This window comes from Peromyscus eremicus, chromosome 16_21 (genome assembly GCF_949786415.1).
Source record: "Peromyscus eremicus chromosome 16_21, PerEre_H2_v1, whole genome shotgun sequence".
Taxonomy (NCBI): domain Eukaryota; kingdom Metazoa; phylum Chordata; class Mammalia; order Rodentia; family Cricetidae; genus Peromyscus; species Peromyscus eremicus.
The window spans coordinates 58353450-58379957 of record NC_081432.1 but is presented as its reverse complement, the minus strand read 5'-3'; the positions used below and the strand labels follow the sequence as shown (position 1 = coordinate 58379957).

The 26508-nt window shown below is 39.6% G+C and overlaps 1 protein-coding gene across 3 annotated transcripts in view; it reads right to left on the bottom strand.

The window, feature by feature from the left end:
* The window catches only part of Supt3h (SPT3 homolog, SAGA and STAGA complex component), a 356981-nt gene that overhangs the window by 200656 nt on the left and 129817 nt on the right, over positions 1 to 26508 (bottom strand). The gene's annotated exons all lie outside the window — the stretch shown is intronic.

Here is a 26508-nt window from a genome sequence, read left to right as displayed (position 1 = left end):
GGAACAGGCAGAGGGTTCAAAGATACCTGGAAGCATGGCCCAGGAATCAAGTAAGCCAGGCTCCTGGGGGCTCACAGAAACTGAGGCAGCAAATGTGGAGCCTATATGGGTCTCCTCTAGGTCTTCTGCATATGCTATGTTTGTTGGTCTGGTGTTTTGGGGGTCTCCTAACAGTGGGAGTCGGGTGTCTGACTCTTTAGCCTGCTCTTGGGAACCTTTCCCTCTTACTGGGTTGCCTTGCCTGGCCTTGATATGAGGGCTTATGACTCGTATTATTGTAACTTGTGCCATGTTCAGTTGATGTCCCTGAGAGGCCTGGTTTTTTTCTGGGGGGATTTAGATAGGGGTGGTATCTGGGGGAGAGGGTAGGTCAGGGGGAACTGGGAGGAGTGGAAGTAAGGGAAGCTGTGGTTAGGGTGTATTCTATGAGAAAATAAACAAAAATAAAAAATTCGCCGGGCGGTGGTGGCGCACGCCTTTAGTCCCAGCACTCGGGAGGCAGAGCCAGGCGGATCTCTGTGAGTTCGAGGCCAGCCTGGACTACCAAGTGAGTCCCAGGAAAGGCGCAAAGCTACACAGAGAAACCCTGTCTCGAAAAACCAAAAAAAAAAAAAAATAATAAAAAAAATAAAAAATTCAAATTATGTAAATTAGAAGCAATCATGGTGCCACTATATATAAATCACATAGAAACAAGAGAAATTCAGAGTTGATGAGTGTAGGTAAAAGGGTGAAAGGTGAAATGGGAGGTCAGGTTGGAATGAGGTCATACTATAGTCTCTTATATGTGGGCTTGACTCTTGCACCACTGAATGAGTACAGGTCAGTAGTAGAAGCTTGTAAGGGAAGGACATGACCAAGTTTAGACACCACCCTGCTAATAGTAAAACTTTTCCTAGGTTAAAACCTTGTTAAAAATATACTTTGGTAACGGAGCTTGAGAGATGGCTCAGCAGTTAAAAGTGCTTGATGCTCTGCCAGTGGATCCAAGTTCAGTATCAGCACCCACTCTGGGTTGCTTAAAATTGCCCATAACTCTAGCTCCAGAGGGTCTTACACTCTCTCCTGACCTCCTAGGATAACTGCATATAAGGCGCGCGCGCGCGCGCGGGCACACACACACACACACACACACACACACACACACACACATTTAATTACCTTAAAAAACACTTTAGTGTAGAAATTCTACAACGTAAATGTAAGATTAATCACATTACCAATAGATGTATCATAATACAGGTATTACAGAAATTAGAATTTTGACTAGGAAATGGGTAAATTAGGTATGTGACTATTATTAATATTGAAGGTGTAATTTTCTTTGCAGCTTAATACATGAATGTCTTTCCTAGTCCACATATAGAGGACAGGCAGAGAGAGAAAGGTCTCAGAGGATCTCAAAGCTAGGTCTTCCTCGGAGATATTAAAGATCTTGTTTGTAGCTTAGATTTCCATGAGTTCAAGAGTCTATGGGAGTAACAGCTGGAGCTTTGGTACTGCCAACATGTGTCCTTTCTCTAGCTGGTGAGAGAACACTGCTCACCTTTACAGAGAAAATACTTACTCAACTCTGAGAAAATAGTGTATGTCCTGGGCCAAGAGATGCCCAAAACCTGAGTATGAACAACTTGTTTCTCACTGCATCTATACAGAACCAGAATATCACATAATTGGGAACCTCGCTTTCTACCCCTTCCCTGTATATCCAAAGCATATGCATGGTCCAATATTGCTGCAGGCCACAGAAATATATCATAAGAACTCAGATGGTTATGAAAAAGTCACTACCTGGAGGGATCAGGGAATTCCTCCAGAGGAAGCCAAATTCCAAGAAGTTTTTGGTGTTATTTGGCTTGTTATATATATATATCAGCTGTATTCTGTTATGAAAATCATGTGTGCCTTCATAGTTTTCCCAATTGACTTTTCCCTAGAAGGGCTAACATTGTGGACTGATCACTCTCTGGACATACACATTCCAGGAATTTGGATAATAGCCTCAGGAAAGGCTTTCTCTGGAATCAGATCTCTCCCTTGGCCACTTTCAAGGACTAGCAGGAGACACCGCTTAGTTTGACACCCAACTTCCGAGGACTAACAGTGATAACAGCCCACATGCAAGTCTCCTGACTTAGGGTAAATTCCAAAAGGAGACACCGCCTAGGTCAGGTGGACGTTAAGTAATAGCTTTACATAATTTAGCTCAGACCCTCCCTTCTTATACCAGGACTTCCAGGGCACGGGATGGAGAAAAGAAAAGAGAATGGAAAAACTAGATGGGTAAAAACTTGGGAGGAACAAACTGAGATGGGGAAGAACTAGATCGAAGGGCTAGAAGAGAGTACTAGAAGAACGAGATGGAAGATGAGGAAGAGCCAGATGTGGAAGAACAAGATGAAGAAGAACAAGAGAGAGAGAAGGAGATGAGAGAGGAGCTGATATGGGAAAGAACTAGATGAATGAGAACCTAGAAGGGGCAGAACTAGATGAAGGAATTAAGATAGAACCTGGAGGGGACAACAGATAAATGTAAAGAGTAATTGGGCAAGAAAGGAGCTAAATATGAGAGCAGAATATAAGCTTGTAACTGACACAGAATAATAAAGTATATGGACTAAGGAATTTCATGTACATACATTAGTTTCTTTTTATCAAAGATTAATTATCAGCTGGTTGTAGATTCTTCCTGGACCCTGGGAGGGGACTATCGAGGGGCTGGACCCTCATAGTCCTCGATACAATGCATATTGCTTTGAGTCATGTTCGCAGCTACATGACTCAAAGCAGAGTTTAGTTTGCACATTAAATTGTTTATAACCTATTTTTCCATTTTACACTAAATTCACACAGCTCATCTTTGCTTACTGATTTTCCCTTGCAAAGGCTTAATTTTAAAAAAAAATTCAAGTAAATATGAGATTTTCTTTTTGAAACGAAAGTACTAAAGCTAGGAGATTATGTTTTGTACATACATAAGTTTCAATCTCAAAAGAGAAAATACAGTATCAATATGTTTACTATATTGTCACATAGTTGTCACCTTTACCATGCTGTTAAAACAATATAGCCTACAATGATCCACTTCAAAAATGGGGTCAGGGCGGGGTAGGGATTGGCAAGGGAGAAAACTAACAATGCTGTCTGTAACATTTTTACTACATGTTATAAGAATAATCAATAGAAAAAAATGCTGATTTAATTCAATGTAACTATTTCAAATTTCTTAAAATCAAACATGATTTAAATAACTTCTTTAAAAGTCCTATAAAAGTTCAATTTTATGATTTTGCAGCTCCATTACAATAAGGACAAAGATTTTAAGCAATATTGACTTAAATATTTTTCTTTATCTGCTTTCCATGGAAACAATGGGCTTTAAGGGAGCTGACACCAACTCCCAGACCTGTGGGGCACCCGACTTCACCAGCAGGACACCAACTCACAGACCTGTGGGGCACCCTACTTCACCAGTCTCTTTTTCTGCCTTCAAAAAAAGTGTACTATAGTTGTCAGTGGCTAATATGGAGAAGGAAAGACAAAGGCCTATTTACCTGTCTTGCCTTGGTGTAAAATCAAAACATCCTGAATGAAGAAGCTGAGTCACATCAGTAACTAGGTCCTGGATTCTCGATATCTAAAAGGTATCATGGGGCATTAATTCTAACTGGTCCTGGATAAGTCAGGAAAAGACCTCTAAGATCATCACCTTTTCAACAGAGGGAGCAGAGGCAAAGAAAGAGTTCACTTAGATCCATGGCACTTTTGTTTTCTTTTTCATGATTAAAGTTGACATTAAGAAATACAAGAGGGGTCTGCAGAGATGGCACAGTGGGTATAAGGACATGCTCTGCAGAGATGGTGTAGTAAGAGGACATGCTCTGAAATCATGAGAACCTGAGTTCCAATTCCCAGCTTCCACCCCAAAGCTGGCCACAGCCATCGTTATTTGCAACCCCCAGGGTTGGAGGGCGGAGAGAGGTGGCCCCTGGGAGCTCTCTGGCAGCCAGGCTACCAGAGTGAATCTCAAGTTCAGTGAGAGACATTGCCTCAAAAACGAAATGTTCTTGTCTGGCCTCCACATGTGTGTGCATACTTGTGCACATATATACCACACATACAGCACACAAAAATAGTAAGGGAATAAACTATATTTTTGTGAGTTATGCTTTTCCACATTCATTAAGTGGCCAGTTAGTAAGTCTGGTAGCACGGTGTTACTCCATTATGGGTAAGGGAAGAATAAGTGAGACACTGCTTAGTTAATACATTCTGTAAGAAGTAAGGTAAGACAATAATACATATAAGGACACCTACGAGGGCTGTGACATGGCCTCTTTTGTTACCATGACATATTTTTATAAAGTGTAGAACACTGACTATTGAAGCAGATTCAGATTATTTCTTTTCTGTTTTAAGAGAACATCTCTAAAGATGTGAGCTCAGGAGGTGTACAAAAACAAACAAAAAGCCTACTTTAATTTTTAACTTGAGATTCTTTACATTCCTCAAGAGGAAAATGATCAAACTAGGCCATATCAACCATTATGACACCTTGTTTTACTAACCCATCTTGGGATTCCAGTTTATAAAACCCTTCATTGAGCCGGGCGGTGGTGGCGCACGCCTTTAATCCCAGCACTCGGGAGGCAGAGCCAGGCGGATCTCTGTGAGTTCGAGGCCAGCCTGGGCTACCAAGTGAGTCCCAGGAAAGGCGCAAAGCTACACAGAGAAACCCTGTCTCGAAAAAAAACAAAACAAAACAAAAAAAAAACAAAAAAAAACCAAAAAACCCTTCATTGGGAAATGTTTCTAATCTGCCCTCCAGGCTCTATTTTCTATGATAAATATAGAATTAAAATATGGTGGCTATTTCTAAAGCAAGTTGTTAACCATCATCCTCAAATTGTAATGGCCTAAAATGCCCTAAGACTAAAAAAAATGAAACAAAACAAAACAAATAAATATGATCCACAGGAAATTTAAAAAAATAATCCTTTGTACATGAATTAGAGAAACACCGGGAACAATTTGGAGATTCAGATACCCTTGGTAGGAATTCTACAGTCAATTAACTATACAGTCAAGTATACGAGTTTAACACCATCCCCTGGACATGGCATAGAGAAGCTTGTCCTGAGGTTAAAGGTCTAAACACAGCAACCTCCACACTTGTTTCTGGCAGTGTGACCCAGTCCTCAAAATTCCTTATCTCATGACACCACACAGGTCCTAGGGAAAACTTCCCGATATGGCTCAAAACAAAAGACAGACCATCATAAGGCATGCGGTTGTTTTACTGCAGGTGGAAAATGGGCACAGCTCTGGGCAAGGGAAGGTTAAATGGCAGGAATGCTGAGGGTCTCAGATCACTTCACCCGGCATGGACATAACAGACTACGGCTTGGCAAAGTGCCTTTTTTCATAGAGTGCCAATTATCCATTCTCTTGCTTCTCTTTTTGTTTTGATTTGTGATTTGGGGGAACTTGGGATAACATATAATATACAGACTTCCATTTATATTCTGTTCTTATAAATTTGGGTGGGCTTTCAACAAACTTGAATTACATAGATTACTGCTCAAGTAAGATCTCGTTCTGGCAAAGATTGTGTGTGTGTACACATATATAATTAAAAAGAATAGTATGATGGGACTCTTTAGCTTAAAAATATCAAGTACTACATACCCTACAGTATTTTTAAGCAAAGATATCTGTCCTGATTTAAAAGATTTCCAGTAAAAGAAAAACCAAAGCTGTATTACTGTTTAAATCAAAAGTCATTCCAGTTTATTTGTGTTTCATCCATTAAAAATGTTTTCAAAGAGGAGATCTGCATAATGCTGGCTGGAATTTCTACAAGATCTTGGACACATGACATCTTGCAGGATGAATGTGCAAGCATCTGCCCACTGTCTGAATTCAGATCTGCACTTCTCCATGTCACCTGGATGTGCACCTTTATGCTTCAGGGCTGCTTGGCAGCAGAGTGACCGAAGGCCTGCACTAAACTCCAGTGTGCGGGGAGTAAACGCCCACTGGAGAGAGCCCTGATTTACAGGGTGGCCCGTTTAAGACGTCCCGTTTCATAACGTGCCTGTGCACAGGGCCTCTTTTAAATGGGCCACCCTGCATGAAGCTTCGGTCCAAGATAAAAAATGTCCTCCCTTGAGAATTTTTAAAAACCAAAAACAGTGTAGGTTTAGTGGTTATTTTTAAGGTTTGAGATGGTTTCTTTGGACTCCTTTGGAACTGAAAAAAGATGGATACACATTTTAAAAATGAAATGTTACAACCACACATCTGTAATGAGAACTGGTGCCAGTGGATATTTTTAAAACAAATTAAAATGGTCATTTTTTTTTAAGTTAGGCAAACAGCTGCTGCACACACAGCTCACAGTAACTACTTTTCAGCAAAACTTCACAAGGAATTTCCTAATGAAGATTTATAGGATGTTCTGAGATTGATAATTAAAGGCTCTCTAAAAAGATATGAATGACAGCATCAGAGATGTGAGGGTGGAGGGCTTGCCTTCTGAGGGAGAGACCAGTGACTTAGAATAGAAGATGCATGGCAGTTACTACAGACAGAAACTCTGACAACAACAGGCCTAGACGGAAGCTTTGCTGGGGACCTTTCCCCTCTTCATGTCAAGGGCTCTGAAAGCTAATCACAGTGATCCACAATGCACACAGCCAGAATTGAGCTCCTCATTGAGAAGGGGATGGTACGGAAAGAAGAAGAAAAGGCTGTCTTATGAATACTCGGACAGAAAGATAATGATTCTCAAATCCTGTGCCTGGTTTGCTTTCCGGCAAGACCAACACCAGCAATGACAGAAAGTGTAAGATGAAGAGTGTCATCCGTGCCTGACACTCTTCATGGTAGCCAAACATCATTACATCATTTGATCTCACTACAATACTATGAGGTAAGCACTGAAGACTTCCATTTTCCAGATGAGGAAAATGATACCCTAAGGTATTACATAGTCTGCACAAGCTACACACACACACACACACACACACACACACACACACACACACACACACAGAGAAAGGGAGATAGGAGGGAGGGGTAGTCTTACATGTCAAAGTGAGACTAGTTCTAGAGTGAGGACCATTAAGTGTAGAGGGCATGAGGTCCCTGTGCTCACATCATGAGGTCTCTGTGCTCACATCATGAAGTCTCTGTGCTCACAACATGAGGTCCCTGTGCTCACATGAGGTCCCTGTGCTCACATCATGAGGTCCCTGTGCTCACAAGAGGTCCCTGTGCTCACATCATGAGGTCTCTGTGCTCACATCATGAGGTCTCTGTGCTCACATGAGGTCCCTGTGCTCACATCATGAGGTCCCTGTGCTCATATCATGAGGTCCCTGTGCTCACATCACGAGGTCCCTGTGCTCACAAGAGGTCCCTGTGCTCATAAGAGGTCCCTGTGCTCACATCACGAGGTCCCTGTGCTCACAAGAGGTCCCTGTGCTCACATCATGAGGTCTCTGTGCTCACAAGAGGTCCTTGTGCTCACAGACAAGCACTAGGGAAACCAGGAATGTTAAACATGCAGGGTTGTCTCTTCAAAGAAAGAGATGTAGAACCTGTTTTCCTCCCAGAAGGCTGGGAATGGAAGTGGTTAATAGCCTGGCGACTCTGTGCAATCTGTATGGCCCAGCCACATCTGATCCCACAGACTCTTACGTTTATCTCAGTCATCCTTATCTTGAGCACTGCTTCTCAGTCAATATAACACATTTTTATGGAAGAGGTCACATGTACTTTGCAAAGAGTTTCAATGTATTCATGCCTTAAACTTCATTGTGCAAATGGGATTGAGCTAATTATCACCAGGAAACTTTTTTTCCAGATTGTGTTGTGCTTTAATATACTTGAAATAAATACTCAGGGTCAGACTCTTGAAGTTTGAACCAACACTGGCTACTGAGTCATGTTGAACCAGATTTCCTTTTTTGAAACATGAGGAGCATTACTCTGCTGGAATGGTGTCTGCATAGTACCCCACTATTATGTCATTCTCCATCTCAAAAATGAATGAGAGAACCAGATCCCACGATAATACTCGCCCCCCCCACAGTACCTGTTTGCAAGTATTGAATTCTGAACATGATATATTCAAGCCATAGTCAGTGTCTTCCTCAAACATACTATACAGGCTCTTCTTACCCACAGGTTCCACTTCTGTGGACTCACCCAATATCCTACCTAAATTTTTTTCTCAAACAAAGAAAAGAATAAAGGAAAACCGAATCTGTACTAACCTCATACAGATTTTTTTTTTTATTTCCTGGTCATTATTCCCTAAATAGTATAATTACTAATATATCACACTAACATAATACTGCATTAGATATAGTTAGAAATCAAGAGATTATTTAAAGTATACAGGAGCATATGTAAGCATTATACATCAATACTCTGCTCATTTTCCCTAAGATTCCTTAACATCTGTAGATTAGGGCAACCACAGGGATCCTGGAAACAATCCCCTACAGATAGCAATGGACAAATGCAGAACATCTATTCAACACACATTTACTGAACACCTCCCTTCGTCACTCTCCTAGGCATTTGTCACCAAGTAGAGGAAGAAAGAGACTAAGTCCTTATCTTAGGGATCTCATTTCTCAGGATACAGAATGAATATAAACTAAAGATCTAAAGATACAGATTTACTTATGCCAGCCAGCAAGTGATGGGGAAGACCAGAATGATAGTTTTACTTTACAAGTATTACCTGATTAAATTTATACTTGTAGAAAACTGCCAAGGAGCAGGAAGAGGGTGGGTGAAAGTGAGGCCACAAGCGAGAGAGCAGTACTGGGGGTTCACCAAGTGCCCACATCATCAAAACACCACTAGGTTTGAAAGAATGAGAAAAGGAGGGGAAGAGCTGATGGAGAAACAGAACAACACTCAGAGAAGGGAGTCTCGGAAAAGGCAGGGAAACTAAGACGTAGGAAGCTGGCGCTGCGAGTGTAACTTAGTATACTTTATTATATTTTAAAGATTAAAATGTTCACAACATTTCCACATGCTTATTGGCATTCTATATGCCTTCCTTCCTGAAATGCTAGTTCAAGCCTTTTGCCAAGTTTTTATTGCTTTACTTAGCTTTTTATTGATAGGGTGTAGAAACTTTATATATTGCACTTAGGTAGATGGACACACACACACACACACACACACACACACACACACACACAGAGTCAGAAACAGGCATTGCAATTATTTGTTACAAAGGCATCTCTCATCACTGAATCACCTTGGTACATTTGCAGAAAGGAACTGGCTGTACACGTGGCTCTGTTTCTGAGTCTATTCTTTCACTAATCACCTTTCTGTCCTGCTGACAGTCCCATGCTATATTGATCCTGTAATATCTTACTTTCTAAGTCTCAGAATCAGACACTATAAAGCCTGAAATTTTGTACTTTCTTTTTTGCCCATTTTAGTGTGTGTGTGTGTGTGTGTGTGTGTGTGTGTGTGTGTGTGTGTGTGTGTTGTACATGTGCGTGGTACACATGTGGAGATCAGAGGACAACTTGGAGAAGCCTTCTCCTTCTACCTAATGGGCTCTAGGAACTGAACTCAGTTTACCATGGTTGGCCTTCTTTACTGAGCCATTTTGTTGGCTCTAATTTTGTCCTTTCCTCAAAACCTTTGGCTATGTTTTATAGAACAAAAATGTTAATTTTTTTAATCCCACTGAAAATTTAATTTTAGTATAAACACATATGAGCCAAATTGGGAAGGACTGACAATAAATCTAAGTAGCAAATTCTTTCTCTCGGAAGTCATATATATGCTGTAGCTATGGCTCAGCTCCTTGACGCACTCCAAAGGTGTTACAAATAACACTTACTGCTCTAAGTTCTCAACTCCACACTGCTGACTTACAGGAAGACAACAACTCACATCTGGTTAGTTTACACTAACTCTGTACCATGTGGTAGTGTTATTTTCGTTAGGTTGAGTATCTCTGGAAGCATTTTCTAGGTACAAGATCTGATCCTTTTCTATATACCAACCCCGACTGTAGATGGTGCCTGTCTTCCTTTCTAAAGGGAATGCTTGTTCTTTGACATGCCTTCCTGCACTGTGCGGGAGCTTCAGTCTTCCAGGAAGGAAGAACTGCATCTCTACTAACTGTGTCATATGAAGGTTCTGGCCTCCTTAATTGTCTTGAATAGATTTGCATTTGTAACTTGGCTTACATACTAATACTCTTGCCTTCTATGGCTTAGCTCTATAGTGCAAGGATGATGGCACAGATGTCTATATTACATCTGCATTTTCAGTATAAATACTTGTCATCTAAGGTAATTTAGGGGTATCTCTTACCCTTTGAACTTGAAAGTGATTTCCTACTGGATATGTACAAGAAGAGAAAAGTGTATTTAAAAAGATACATGTGAATACAAAGAAAGAGGGTAGAGTATGAAGCAGGAGCCCGAGGTTAGCATCTCAATGCTGATGCTGACATAGCCACAATCCTGCCTAGGTCTCTTCTTCTGTGAAAACAAAAATTTTCTTAAGCACATCCAAGGGATGCTGGGCTCTCTCACACTGAAAACATGTTTTAGGCTTTAAGGTGCTATGATTTAAAACTAAATTTCTCACTCTTCCACATGCATTAAAATAAGCAATGTTTATTCTTAATGTTTTTTATGATTTTAGGGTGATTCACAAAGTTTACAGTAAATCAAGAAGTTAATTTCCTATATCTCTTATACAGGACTGAGCTTAACAATGTGTTTCACGCCTACAAGGTAACCACACACGTCATGTAGCTATGGGTTTCTACTAACAGTTAAACTAAAAACATGAATAGTAATATCTTACATGTCACTTTTGATGACGAAACTATTAAAGCCAAATTGCTATGTAGAAGCCAAAACCACAAATAGCTCTTTAAAGTTTAGAGGACTTTTCCCCACACAGATATCCTTGAAAGTAAGAAATGATCTACATTTTAATCATAAAATTAAATTCAAACAAATGACTAATCAAATAATCACTATACACTGGTCAACAGAATTAGAGGGGCAATATAAAAAATCGCAGCAAATAAAGTGGTTTTCTAATGATTCTAGCGAGTTTCAACTATACAGAAACATTGAATGGTATTTCTTAAACGCTCAGTATGACAACATTTCCGATCACTGTAACTTTACATGCAGAAGTCAACAGATGCTATTCTCATTTCTTTATTAATATTTTATATAGTTGATGACTTGATTCTAGATATTAACTGCTAGTGATAGCATTTCATTTGCTGAAACATGTTAAAAGACAATGCGTTTTAACTCATTCCACTGGCTATTCCTTACGTCTTCATTTCTCAGATGTGGCAGTAAAATCTCAGGAAAGGTTAAGTGGCTGTGCCAAGATAATTCACCCAGTAAGAGTCAAAGTAGGAACAATTCCCAGGTACTTTTTATTAGTGAGTAAATAAGAGTATTTATGAAATGAGCAAGCCTTGATTTTCTCACTTAGAAAATCTACCTTTCTGGAATAGAAAGATGCTTAGTGGGTAAATATGCCTGATGGCCTGAATTTAATCAGAAAACTTACATGGTAGAAGAAGAAAACTGATTACCACAGGTTGTCCTCTGATCTCATCACGTGGGCCACTGCACATATGTGCACAGATATACAATATACAATAAATGAACACTGAAAACATCTTTCTTACCCAAATTTAAGATTTTATCAGAATCACATGAAGTTGAAAATTCTTTGTAACCTGCAGAAGGATCCATATTAAGTTTCCATAATTATGACAAATTTACATTATTTGATAACTAACAAACAATACTGAATAAAAACTTACTGTTTACAATTTTTATTTCTCAAAATTTTATTTCAGAAGATTTAATTAAATGTACTTCTCACCTAAAATATTCGGCAAAGTTAGCACATATACTATTTTCTAAAACACTGTTCAAAAGATTCTAAAATTAAATGAACCAATATTTTGTGTCACTGTCTGGCCTTCACAACAAGGATGACAAAGTTGTTAAGCACTAGCTGGCTGTACACACACAAAGGTAACACTATAGAATTCCAGGACTACTACTACTACTACTACTACTACTTCTTCTTCTTCTTCTTCTTCTTCTTCTTCTTCTTCTTCTTCTTCTTCTTCTTCTTCTTCTTTTTTTTTTCTTTTTGAGACAGAATTTCTCTGTGTAGTTTTGGTACCTATCCTGAATCTCCCTCTGTAGACCAGGCTGGCGTTGAACTCACAGAGATCTGCCTGGCTCTGCCTCCCAAGTGCTGGGACTAAAGGAGTGCGCCACCACCACCCGCCTTAAATTCCAGGACTTCTAAACAACAGAATGAACTTTCTCTGTGATGCAGAAGTCAAAGAAACAGTGTAATAGCAAAGACTCTTAACTTCAGAAAGGCCAAAGAAACACAGATCTGGATCTTCATGTTAGCAGCAAATATAGTCAGTCCCAGATTTTAAGATTGCCTTCTAGTGACAGTTGGAAGGAAGGCAGGGCAGGAAAGGCATTCTGACAGGCACAGTAATTTAGGGACTCAGGAACATCATAGGCAGCACTCGTTATCACGCTGAAGGCTGGCATGGAGCACACAAATGATCAAATAAGAGAATGCATAGTGGATGGCAAATGATGTTGTGGGAGTAGAAACCACTTTTGACGCTGGGTAGAACTCAATTACATGCACTAATCAAAAGATAGTGGAATCTAGGAAATTGACCTTGGTGCTCAGAAAGAAAATAAAAATGGTTTAGTGAGTACATGGGTTTGATTACATCATTTGAACAGACATCCAAACTATAGATAAAAAACACTTGGTACTCACTCCACAGCATAGGGGGTGTGGTTAGGGGTGGACAAAGATTATCTGGGGTGGTGTGGTCAGAGGAGACAAAGGGTATCTGTGGGGGATGAGGTCAGAGGTAAACAAAGGGTATCTATGGGGATGTGGTCAGAGGTGGACAATGGGTATCTGTGGGAGATTCGGTCAAAGGTGGACAAAGGGTATCTGTGGGTGTGTGTGGTCAGAGGTGGACAAATGGTATCTTCTTCAGGGCCTCTCCAGTTTATTTTTTAGGATGGGATTTCTCACTGAAACTGGAGCTTGCAAATTCTACTAGACTAGCTGGCCAGGGAGCCCTAGGGAATCCTGTCTCCAGTTTACCCACATTGGGAGTACAGGTGTGAGGCCAAGCTCTGCATTTACATGAATGCTGACAAAGATTCTCAAGCTTTGGCAGCAAGCATTTTACTGACTGTGGTGGTTTGAATAAGAATGGCCCTGATAGGTTCATATATTTGAACACTGATCAATGCTTGCTATCAGAGAATGGCACTAAATGAGAAGGATTTGACTGAGGAGGTGCGGCCTTGTTGGAGTAGGTGTGGACTTGGGGAAACTATGTCACTAGGAGGGAGGTTTCAAAAGTAGATGTCAAGCCCAGCTCCCCGCAACCCCTGCCTGTGGATCACAATGTAGAACTCTCAGCTACTTCTCCAGCACCATGTCTGCCTGCCAAGCTACACATGATGATAATGATAGTGGACAAACCTCTGAAACTGGAAGCAAGCCCTCAGTAAATGCTTTCTTTACACAAGCTGCCTTTGTTACGGTGTTTCTACAAAGCAACCGAACAGTGACTAAGACACTGACTGAGCCATTCCCTGCCCCTTGATTCTTTCTTTAAACCTTCTTTGTCTCAATAAATAATGAGACACACTAGCTAAAATAGTACTAAGTAGTGAAACTCAGGAACATTTCCACTGAGCTGGTCAGGAATGAGACATGGCTACCTGCTATTAAGACTCTTACCACCAGAGTAAACAGAGGTCCTCATTATAAGAGTGCCAAGGATAAACAACATGTCAGAAAAACACTGTCAATATGTACATAGGGTGAACTGTTCACCCTTAAGGGAGAAATAATGACTGCATCAACAAGTATCATGAATACAATTTAGGAAAGTAGAAAGGAGGCCACATATATGAATAACTAAAATTACAGCTTTCATATTTATCACCACTGACAATAACAAATTACATAAGAAAATACAAAACATTACAACAAAAACTAAGAAATGCCTAACCTATACAGAAAATATTTCTAATATATATGCATATTTTTTAAAATACCAGAAATGGAAAACCATATAACACTTCTATGTAGAAAGATGCATCAGCTCTGTTTTCCTAAATTCAAGACACTCAAATAAATATAAATTGGAAATGAATCTGGAAGAAACAATGCATGAAACTGGCTAGGATGTAGGAGGCTACAGCCTTCTAAAGTGTATCAGAGTGAACTGCTCTAGATTCAGCATTGGGACAGACAGGTACTTTGGGGGATGTGGCCACGACACTGACCTCTTCTAGGAGGCACACAGACCTAGTGACAACAAATGATGTGTAAGATGTTCATTTAATGGCTGTTATACCCATCAGACATTTCCACTTTGTATCATATTGTTTGGTTCACAATAGGTGATCCAGACACATTTAGTATTTAAAAAATGAACCAGGACACAGTAACACAATCATTCCTCCAAAAAACCCAACCATGGCTTCAGAAATCAAACTAGGAATGAATGGATCATGCAATTAGTGAAATTGTCAATTTGGGGAAGTAAGTCTATCACACATATTTTGAAGACCTACAGATAGACAGACTAATTTGACAATGTAAAATGTGGAAAGTAAACAAAATCTAGTATTATGAAGGCTTTGCTTTTAACTACTGTGATGAGGCTAAGCATAAGAAACAAATATTATTTCCAAGAGGCAGTGTGTCTGGAGAACAGCAGGTAAATCACAACTTAGGTAAATTCTACTCCATTGGGATTACAGCAAGCACAAGGCAGCAGGTTGCTTGAGAGGTGCTGAGTTGATCTTCCTGCCCAGGGTGCTGGCTAATTCAAACTTCTCCTATAACTGGCTCCTGCATTTTCTGCAAGGCATGCAAACTGTTGCTCAGGAAGTCCTCCTTCACACTGTCGACAAGGCTCTCATCAACACTGACACACGGAATAGTCCGCACACAGCAGTGAGGTGTTCAGCGTTAGTTACCTACGCAGAGTTGCACAATGGATGACTTCAAGATGTCAAGTACAAATACAATATTGAACAACAACAACAAAAATCTCTTTAAACACTAGACCTTCCCGAAGACCACTGCATTTTCTTTGTTAATTATCTCAGAGACTGTGAAGTTCTGAGAATCCTGATAAAAAGAACCTCATCAAATTATCATTTCATTATTTTTCTGGTGACTGCTCACAGAGCCCCAAATACCTCAGGGTATGTTTTAAGAACACAATGGGGATAACTGTGTAAGTTTATAAAGCACGCTGAAGAAGCTGCTTTTCTTAGACAGTGTATTTACTTTGCAAAATGATTCAACAGTAGTTGTCTACAGAAGGGTTGGTTTAGAAATTGCTTTAACTATAAGAATAGAAACAATTCCATTCACAATAATGGATAGAAAATACTATTAGTATTACCTCCTTTACAAAAAGGGGGTTAGTATCCAAAGGTCACATGACTTTTCCAAGAACCCAAGGGTAGTTAAGTATTTGAATTCAGTCTGAGTTCACCTGCTGAGCGCTTACACATCAAGTATCAACTCCTGTCCAGATACAGTAAACACACACCCATGCACCCATGCACACTTGTACACACACATACAAACCTACACACACACACACACACACACATATACACGAACATGCGGTCACACATGCTTGACCATTATTACTTTGATCTGCTTACTTTGCCAGTTCTACTTAACTTTTTACTCTGGTTATGACAAATTCAAATTGAAACAATCTGTCAATGTTCTAAACTTGAGGAATAAATGAATACATGCAATCCTGGTGTGATCTGGGTTCTGAACCAACTGGATCTTTTTCTCCCACCATAGAACTCTTCCAAATCTGGAATATTCTGAAGAAGAAATGGTAGTAAATTTCACTAAGGATTTAGTTGAAATGCTAAGGCAGATCTATTCCTGCTGAACAGGACAGCAAGAAACCCCCTGTGATTCCCTCAAGTACACAGCTTGACAAAACTGCTAGCAACACTAATGTCGGTCCCACCAAAGTCAACCTCTCTCCCTGCAAAGCATGCAGTGGTAATCTGGAGGTGCAGCAGCACAAGCATGTGGAGGCTGTCTCCAGGGTAGCCGACAAGCTCGTACCTCTGTCCAGGGAGGACAGGGCTGAATATAATAAATGGGGCTAATGTGGCAAAGGAGCCCCACGTGGCTTTAAAGAGCTGCCAGTTAAAGTTGTGATCCTTGAACTGAGAGCACTCTGCCACCAATACGTGAGCCAGAAGCCCTTTTACGAGCGCCTACAGATTGGCAAGTCAATGGACTAAGTATCTGAGTCCTCCCAACACTGTATGCTGATTACTGAACTTCCAATGACAGCAAAAATATAACCAGATGGCAAAAAAAAATCCTAAATACAAAGAAGAACATCTCTTCAAATGTCATCACACACATGGCTCATGTATAGGACACAATTGTTTAAACATTTAAGGAATGAAATTTGTCCATTAAGTAAACAAAATAAGCTAAAAATAACCTTTTAGCAAATTTCAATACTGATATACAAATATCAAGAATATATAATTCAAAACAGCAAGAAAATCTACTTAACTATTTCTGCAGTTTACATTTGACTCTATGCAAATGAGTGCTCAGTCTATATGTATGTCCATACACTACGTGTATGCCTTGTGTCCAAGGAAGCTGGAGAAGGGTAGAGGATCTCTAAGAACTGGAGCTACAGGCAGTTGTCAGCTGTTGTGTTAGTGCTAGGAATCAAACTCGGGTCCTCTGGAAAGCAGCCAGTGCTCTTCACCAATGAACCATCTCTCCATCCCCACAAATTTACTTTTTAAACAAACATTTCTATGTATATGTGTGTGCCTATGTGTGGATATAAATGCAACTGAGTGCAAGTGCCTATGGAGGCCAGAAGAAGGTGCCAGGTCCCTGGAGCTGGAGATAGATGACTGTAGGCCACCTGACATGGGTGCTGGGAACCAAACCCACATCCTTTAGAAAAGGACTAAGTGCTTTTAAAAGCTAAGCTATTTCTCCACCTTCCTTTATAGTAAACAGTCCCTGTACAGAAACAGGTGATTGAGGGCTCACATAACTACCACATATGCAAACAAATGCCTAAGTCAGGCCTTAAGACAGTTAGTTGGCTGTACAGCAAAAACATGAAACATATTTAACCATGAAATAATGAGATTCTTAAAACCAGGTGAAGTTGTGTGTGGATGCACATGTACTTATGCATGTATCTACGCATGTGTACACAGGTAGTTATGTATGGATACATGTGCATTTATGCATGCATGCAGGTGGAAGACAGGATAACCTCAGGTTTTGCTCCTCTGGCTTTGTCAACCTTTTTTTGATTCAGAGTCTCTCACTGGCCTGGAACTGGCCAAGCAGGCTAGGCAAGCTAGGCAGGCTTGGCAGGCTGGGCAGGCTGGGCAGGCCAGCAAGGCAGGCTAGCCAGCAGCCCCAGGCAGCCCTGTCTCTGCTTCCCCAGTGCTGGCATATAAACTTGTTCTACCATCCATGGCTTTTTAAAAGTGGGTCCTAGAGATCAAATTCAAGGCCTTTAATGATTGAGCTTTCTGCCCAGCCTTCAACATAAAACATTTCTTCTAGTGGCTTCTGGGATACCACCCTCTACTGGTTTTCCTTTATCTCTATGGCAGCATCATCTAACTTCCTGTGGCTGTTTCCTTCTTTTCTGGACACAACTCATTCCAAGTGGTTCAGGTCTCAAACTGACTCCGTTATATGGATACACACTCCCACAGATAGAGCTTTCTGACTTCTACCAGCATTTCCCTGAAGAGAGGCAGGCTGTCTTACCCAATTGCTAAGTTAGAACCACAAGAAAGAACACTTACAAACACCAAATCCGAATTTTTGTGTCTGAACTTTACTTACTAGCCCATCTTTTAGGCTCTGTTCTACCACATGGACATCAGATCTTCCTGACAACATCGTTCACCCAATTCTCCAGCATGAAGGCCTCAGAATTATCTCTAAGTTCTTTCTTTTGCTTGTGTTCTCCATCAGGTCCATTAATAAATATTCAACTACTCTGAAAAGATTTCCAGAATTGATGAGCTGGAGGTGTAGCTCATCAGTAGACTTCTTGCCTACCTCATATAAGGTCCTGCCTGGGTTCTAGCTCTAGCTCTGCCCTCTCACAGAATTAATAATTCTGGAATTGCGTAGAAACCCCTCAAACTACTAAGGTCCCAATCCAAACAGCCGTCACTTCTGACAAGAACTATTATCATGGGTTCTCCCTGATTCTCTACTTTCTCCATTGCAACACCTAAGTCTCCTGCCTCTCCTATGCATCTGCAGTAATCCTGGCCAAGCTAACAACCAGTCTCCTCGCCTAAACCCTCCAATAAGGAAAACATACCCCTTTAGTTGGCTGTGGTAATACACACCTGTAATCCCCAACAGTCAGGAGGCAGAGGCAAGAGGATCATGAGCTCCCAGCCAACACGCATTACACAGCAAGACACTGTCAATCCATTAAACTTATATGCATTTAGATAAAATCGTAATTTCTATGTCCAACAAGAGCTGGCTTCTGTGTCCTCATCTACTGTATTCCATACACCTTTGTCAAATAACTTCCTGCTGTTCTTAGAACACATCAAACACTCTGTCATCTACAGGTTTTTATACTTGATATCCATCAGATGGAAACTGCTCTTTCCCTAGATATTGGCATAATTTCATTCAAATTGTCCCTTTCAAGTTGGCCTCTTCTTGGTCACTACAATGAAAACATCAGTTTCTCTCATATTCTTTTTCTTATAATTTTTATATTTAGATCAGATCACACATGCGCATATGCACTGCCTAGCTAAGCTTCACAAGTGCAGAAACTTCATTTTACTGACCAATTTTGCGAACAGAACAATGTCTCAGGTGTATGTACTGTACACAATCAGTTCAATGAGTAAGTGCTTAAGAAGGACATCAACAGCAGCAAGAAACCAATCACTTAATAAGTTTCTTGTATTCTTGAAATAACTTTCAATAATAAAGTAAAATTAATAATGAAACAATAAAAAGATACTGAAGACTCAACCTTTACAAAAGCCATTATTGAAAATTAAACAGAAAATGATTGTACATATCTGTGTTGCCAAAGGTCAAAAAGGCAATACCTAACATTCTTCAAGTATTGTTGAATGAGTCCATGTCATAATTAAAAGAGGATTTTAGAAGCTGCTTCATGAAGTTTACTTTGTATCTTAACTGAGACACTAATTATTCTGCCCCTCAGCTTTGTCCAATCATACACCCTCATGAATCAACACCACTGAAAAGACTCAAATATGTACCCAAGGAAAAACCATTTACATAAAATTCATCGATGTAGTTTTCGCTGACAGGATGTGGAAAAGCATTATCTTTCACATAATTTAAACGTCAAGAAAATATGATTTTATCTCCATATTTACAGGCATCTTAGAATAACAATTTTACTCCAACAAGACAGTAAGGAGGAAAAGAACACATCTGAAGGTTATCTTGCCCATTTATCTCACTGTATTTTCTTTTCTTTTTTAAACAACTGGATCCTGTTTTCAAGTCTTCTCTCACAAGAAAGAACAAACATAAAACATAATTGAAACTTTTCTAGGTAAGAGGTAAAAGGATCTTTCGTCACAATTACTTTTTACTATCTTTACAATTTTTAGAATGGCCACGTCAAGGTCTTAATAATACAGCTGACAATCCAAGTCTTTTATACAGTCATGCTGACTCTCATCCAAGAAAGAGTTGTGAGTGTCTTTAAAATAAGACCTGGTCTAGCTGAGGAGGCAGTTTCTTTGGAAGTCACAACCAACTTTAAACAAAGAAAAGTCTCAGGAAGAGTATTTTTGTTTGTTTATCTGGATGAAAACGCAGGTCATTCATCATTCATATCTGTATATCCATTCACTCATTCAATTTTATTTACTACTGGGAACCTGGCTTATTTGTACCTTATTAGTGTTTTTTAGGGCCGGGGGTTCAATCCCTAGCACTGCAAAATATACATGCAATATCTATTCACATCTACTATAGATCAGAGATTATGGAACTTCTAGAAACAAAAGGACTAAATGATAATGCTTAATGACTGTTACTTTAAAAATAAAAATGACTAAAAATGGGTTGAGTGGGCCACAACTTTTACCCCAGCATGTAGAAGGAAAAAGTAGGAATCTCTATGGATTCAAGGCCAGCTGGTATACATATCAGTTCCAGGGCTGTTAATAACACATAGAAAGACATTGTCCCAAAAACACCAACTGAAAAAAAGAAGAAGAAGAAGAAGAAGAAGAAGAAGAAGAAGAAGAAGAAGAAGAAGAAGAAGAAGAAGAAGAAGAAGAAGAAAACTTTAAAGAATGTCTTTGGTAACTCTGGCAGCCAGAGAGATGGCTCAGAGGTTAAAATCAATTCTGCAGAGGACCCAAGTTCAGTACCAAGCAACTACATTAGGCAGCTCACAACCTCCTGAAACTCCAGTTCCAGGGGATCCAACACATTTTTCTGTCTTCTTTGTGTACCTGCATTCTTATGCACATGACCCCACCCCTAACAACTAGAAATAAAATAATTTTTTTTAAGACAGCTAGCATGTGCAATGCCTGGTATATGGACAGTCAATACATGTTTCCTATGGAGAAGGTAGTGTTTGAGCTATATGATTTGTAGAGTAGAGGTCAAGGCATTTTAAAATAGAAAACAGGTGACTGAAAAGACCAGCACACCAAAACTAAAATAAAACAAATAAGCTAAAAATAGAACCTTACTGGGCTGATTAGAATCTATGACTAAGGTGGTTCTCTCCAACTTCTATACATATATAAAAAACAAAGTTTTCTCATAAAGATAGAAAAATCGGTCTTGCATTATTAATAATTAATTGAGAGTGCTTTTTAGGAGCTGTTCCTAATGAACACCACATATATATGATTGAGCATTCTACCCATGAGTATGTAAATTCCCAGTTCTGAAATATACATTTTACAGCAAATGATTTATCTGACATTCAAATGAACAAGGATAAAAGTAATCTCATATACACATGTATTCAACTTCACACATTACTCAATAATGTCATGTTCATATATGATAATACAAAATACTTTATTTATATAATTATAAAGACACTACACAATTAAGAAAAAGCTATCAATGATGAGATTTTGAAATATATTGTTTAAAGTAACAGATTTATAAGGTGATGCAATAGATTGGCAATTCATCCTCACGACTCTCTAATACAGAGAATTACAAACACACAGGAACGACACTAGAGATTCCAGGAGCAGCAGTTATGCTCTGAAGCCACACGGAGCTTTAAAAACAACAGTCCACACTATTTGCATACATAACTTGTTTTCCTCGGTGTCTAAGACTAGCACAACCAAAGAAACCCACATCCTAAGCCACAGAACAGAGCCACCTGGTTTTGTTCTTATCACAGGATGACAAAAGGCTTTCAATCCCCTAATGGCACACGGACATCCTCAACATTTGTATAGTGTTTTTTAACTAACAAAACGCTGTGTCCTAGAATGGTCAAAAGGCTCAGGCAAACCCTTCTTAGGATAACTTCATTTAAAGAGACAGACTCAAGATCCTGAGTTTCATAACACAACCATTCTGAGTTCCTTTGGTTCCTCTAATGCTTACATGGTTGAATGTGATTTCAAAAAGTTCCTGTAGCTCACCTTGGTGGTGCATGCTTGAAATCACAGAACAATAAGGGCTGAGGAAGGAGATCACAAGAGAATCATAAGTTCAAGGGTAGCTGGGCTACACAGCCAGATAGATCCTGTAAAAACCAGACCATACCGGGGGTTGAAAAGAAAATAGAGAAAAGAATATCTCTTGGTTCTATACTTGCTTCTATACTTATATATCTATAGGTCAATATCAACTTTGGTAGGAAATTAGTAATGCTTTCTATCAATACAAAAAAGAAAATGTTTTAATTATGTTACAGAAATTAAAAACAAAGGAAATACATGTTTATTAAAAAGCTTGCCTTTCTCTTAAAATACATAGAGTGATAGGAATTGTGTTTAGTTTTCTTTATTTTTGAAAAGTTTAATTTTTATAGTAACTTCTAAAGATACTTTATATTGTTTTATGATTTAACTATTTTAATAAATTAATTCCAAAATTAATGGCATTATTCCCATGGTCTCAGTGAAAATAATGCTAATTCAGATACTATAGTTAAATTATCTTTTAAAAGTATTTAAAGAATGTAACAACCATCAAAGTGTTTGCCTTGAAAGCTGGAGGCCCTGAGTTTTCCGGGTAGGTGGCCTACACTGTAATCATAATACTAAGGAGGCAAAGACAGGCAGATCCCTGAGGCTGGCTGTCCAACCAATCTGGTCTAGCCTTATCTAATTGGCTAGCTCTGTGCAAGTGAGAGATTCTATCTCAAAAAAAGGTGGACAGCTGCTGAAAAACAGCACCGATGGTTTGCTCTGGCTTCCACACATATGTAATAGACATACATGGACACTCGCACAAACACACATACACATGTTCAAATACAAACACACAAGAATTTGGCAATGCCATTCATAAGTGATCTCTGTTGATTTAATGAGAAAAACACTAGGGACTTAAATGAAACATCCAGAAATCTCCCAGGCCATGCAAGCATCAGGCAGAAACAGCTTTTCTGACTAAAGGTATTGGTGGAAGCCTCACTCTTCTTTCTTCCCCCCTCCTAGATGACAACACAGTCCTACTCTGTCTATATAGTACACTGTAAAGACTTTAGTAATGGCAGACTACTTGGAAAGGCACACTAATGATACAGGGTCAAGATTGAAATGCTGTGTTATCCTACAAGGCAGACATATAAAAACAAAACTCTATTTACTATCTACTTTTGTTCTGTGCAGTCCTTGTTATCCCTGCCCCCCCGACACACACACACCTAACGGCACAGGAGTACCTGAGCCCCAGACAAGAAACTACAACTCAAACCAGTCTTTTAATGTCCAGCCAATGTTGAAGATCTTTGCTCTGTATCATCATCAGCATTCTAAAATTTGTATTTCTAAAACTCCACAAAGCTATTTAGTACAACTGCTTTACAACTTAAAGCCCCTAAATAAGCCATATTTTCCCAAATTTTAATCCATGCCTCTACTGCCTCTAAAATAGGATAATATTTAACTTGACAAAGTACATTGTCTCTGGGCAGCATTTTCTGTGTCTGACTATAAAATTGACTCTTGGGACCCAGGAGAAGAAATGCCAGTTTGCAGCCATGTTATAAATTGCAGCCTGACCACAGCCATCTCAGAAGACCTGAGAGTAATGCAGAGTATTACCTGTGTAGAGTTAACATCTTTGGAATCTTGTCAAGGGGTGCTTATGGCCTGATATTAGGGCAATCCATGTAGCGGCCTACAGGCACTTCTTGTACAGCTTACTGCTATGGGACAGAAATGGCAGGCATCCAGAAATATTTCTATGACCCACCACAGTGACTCCCTTATAATTCACTATGAACATGCAGAACCACGGTCAGATCCTAATATGAACATGTGCCCCAAAGCACATGCTGGCTAGCATATGTAGATAAGGAGAAAAAGACATCTGACCCCCTACTTCAAGTTACCCACAGAAGACAGTCCCTGCTAGTCAATGGGTTTTGCTCACGAGGGAAGCATAAAGAAAGAAGGGCAAATGCACGCAGCTCCAAAGGGTAGGAAATAAACCTTTGATGGTGACTGATTGTCCATCACTATTTGCTATATTCCAAATTCCACAGGCGAGGGTGTCAAAAATAAAGTTGAACGGAGTCTTGTCCTTCTCCACCTTTACATTTTCTCAGTCACACTGAAGAGACAATCAAGTTGTTTTGTTTGCAGTCCCATTTGCAAATGACCAGGCCCTGACTGTACAAGGACAGTGTGCTATTCCACTGACCAGACTGGATCAAGCAGGACTGGTTGGCAAAGGGACCATTTTCCCATGGTGTTATGACAACATTGGGAATAGACAAACTGATTTCAACCTCTCCAGAAGTAAGAGATTACAACTGGACATATCCAGAAGCACCAGCTTAGACGACATCTCACAAGTCACAATTCCAAACTATTTAACTCCTCCAAAATCAGCACTACTAGGATCTAAGGCCCAGATGGAAAATATCGCCCCAGGGAAAGAAGCTTATATACAGGTAGGTAGTGGTCTTAAGTTTGAATGCCATCATAACCTCAACCAACATTTAAACACCAAGCTTTCTGCGAGGGTGGGATCATGGAGATCAGCCAGAGCTATGCAGTTTGAGTCATAACTAGTTATAACTAGTTTATAACCAAGAAGAGTTCATCTCTCTCTTTTTCTAAGATTTATGTTGTATCTCTCCCTCCCTCCCTCCCTCCCTCCCTCCCTCCCTCTCCCTCCCTCCCTCCCTCCCTCCCTCCCTCTCCCTCTCTCTCTCTCTCTCTCTCTCTTTCTGTGTGTGTTGTGTGAAGGTACTTGTATTGACTGAATAAAGATATCAGAACCCCCAGAGCTAGAGTTATAGGCAGGTGTAAACTGCCAACATGGGTGTCATAAGAACCAAACTCAGGTCCTCTGGAGGAACAGAAAGCACTCTTTACCGCCAAACCATCTGTCCAGCCCTGACATCCCACCTTTTAAGGAGGCTATAATATACAGTTTCTACGCGACATGACCATAAGTTTGAAATTGTAGGACTAGGGATGAGGCTCAGTTATTAGAGTGTTTGTCTACCATGCAGAAAACCCTAGGTCACTAGTAGTGAACAAACAAATGTGGGCGCACATGCCTGTAACGCCATCACTTGGTGGGTGGAGGCAAGAGGATCAGAAGCTCAAGACGATTTTCGGTTTCAAAGAGAGTTCAAGACAAGCCTGGGATACATCAGGACCCATCTCAAATATAAATAAGTAAATAAATAGTAAAAAAAAAAAAAAAAAAGTAAAAGGGCTGGGGATGCAGTTCAATCGTAAGTGCTGGCAACATGGATGAAATCCTGAGTTCAGCCCGGCCCTAAACCTCATAAAACTGAACATGGTAGTATAAGGCCTATAATCCTCCAAGGCTATCCTTGGCTACATAGTGATTTTAGAAAAGTCTGGGCTATAAAAAAAACCCTGTATCAAAAAATAAACACAAGAAAAATGTTGATAATTTTAAAAACGTTTTCTTGGCTCTGAGCACCAAGACCCAGATGCCGGTAGCACCTCACTGCTTTTTCCTTGGTTGCTGTTGGTTGGTCTTGATCTCACCTTATTTTGATGTTTTAGTTGTGAGAGTGGAATGTTAACACATTTCAATTTGGCAATGTCAGAATTTTTTGAAAAAAACAATCATCAGCCTGATTTTCCCAAAAGCAGAAACCTGATGGTACTTCCAAATTACACAGAAGTATATCAGGGTTGACAATCTCAACATCAAAGAAGTTTGGATCTAAAAAATCAATTATGGCATAGTTATCGGAGAAATTAAACAGAACTTTAGAATATTAATTGAAAGGAAGTATCATAAAAGCTATTGTAAACCATAAAGTATTAACGTATTAACCCAGTTGTTACAACCAAGGTCATTTACAAGAACACTAGTACATTTCTCTTAAACAGCAATGTTGTGGGATGTTCTGTATTTCTACTCTTGTTTAAGGTATTATGTTTGTACAACTCATTTAAAATTGTAATGCATAATTAAGAAATAGATTAATAATTAGTCATCTATGATAATCATACTTGTAGCCATGTTAGTTAAGTCTTCTAGGTATACATAGATATATTTCAGATAGATAAGTAATCTTCAAATACTTCAAACACCTACAGAATATGGCATTTAAAATATTTTTAAAAATTTAGGCTTTTTGGACAGTGAGACATGTCTGCTCCTGGCAGCACCAATTTACTTCAGAGAGGAGGATGGGCATCAAAGACACTCTATATGGAGTTTATCATCTTCTTGACAACAATAGCCATTTGGGCAAGAAACTGTTCTTGCCTAGACTGCTTGATCGACTGGACATGCAGGACCCATAAAAAGGTAACCACTGAACTTTGTTTGGCAAAATGGTCCTTCAGGTTCCTGCTTCGCAGAGGAAACTGCCAGACATTCTACAAGACACTAAGAAAAGTGACTGAGAGACTCTAGCCCTGTGGGCTGAAGACAGATGCCCCAACTTTACAAGAGAACTTTAGATGACTGTCCAGGTTGCCAGCTGTCTCTGTCTACTCTGCAAGACTCCCAAAAGTTGCTTGCATCCTTCTCCCATTTCTCAGGTAATACTATATCCTTCTGAGGTCTTTGATGTAGTTGAAGCTAGATACAATTTTCCTTAGTTATGATAAAAGTTAGATATGAAACCTTAGACTCACAAATATAAGATAGATA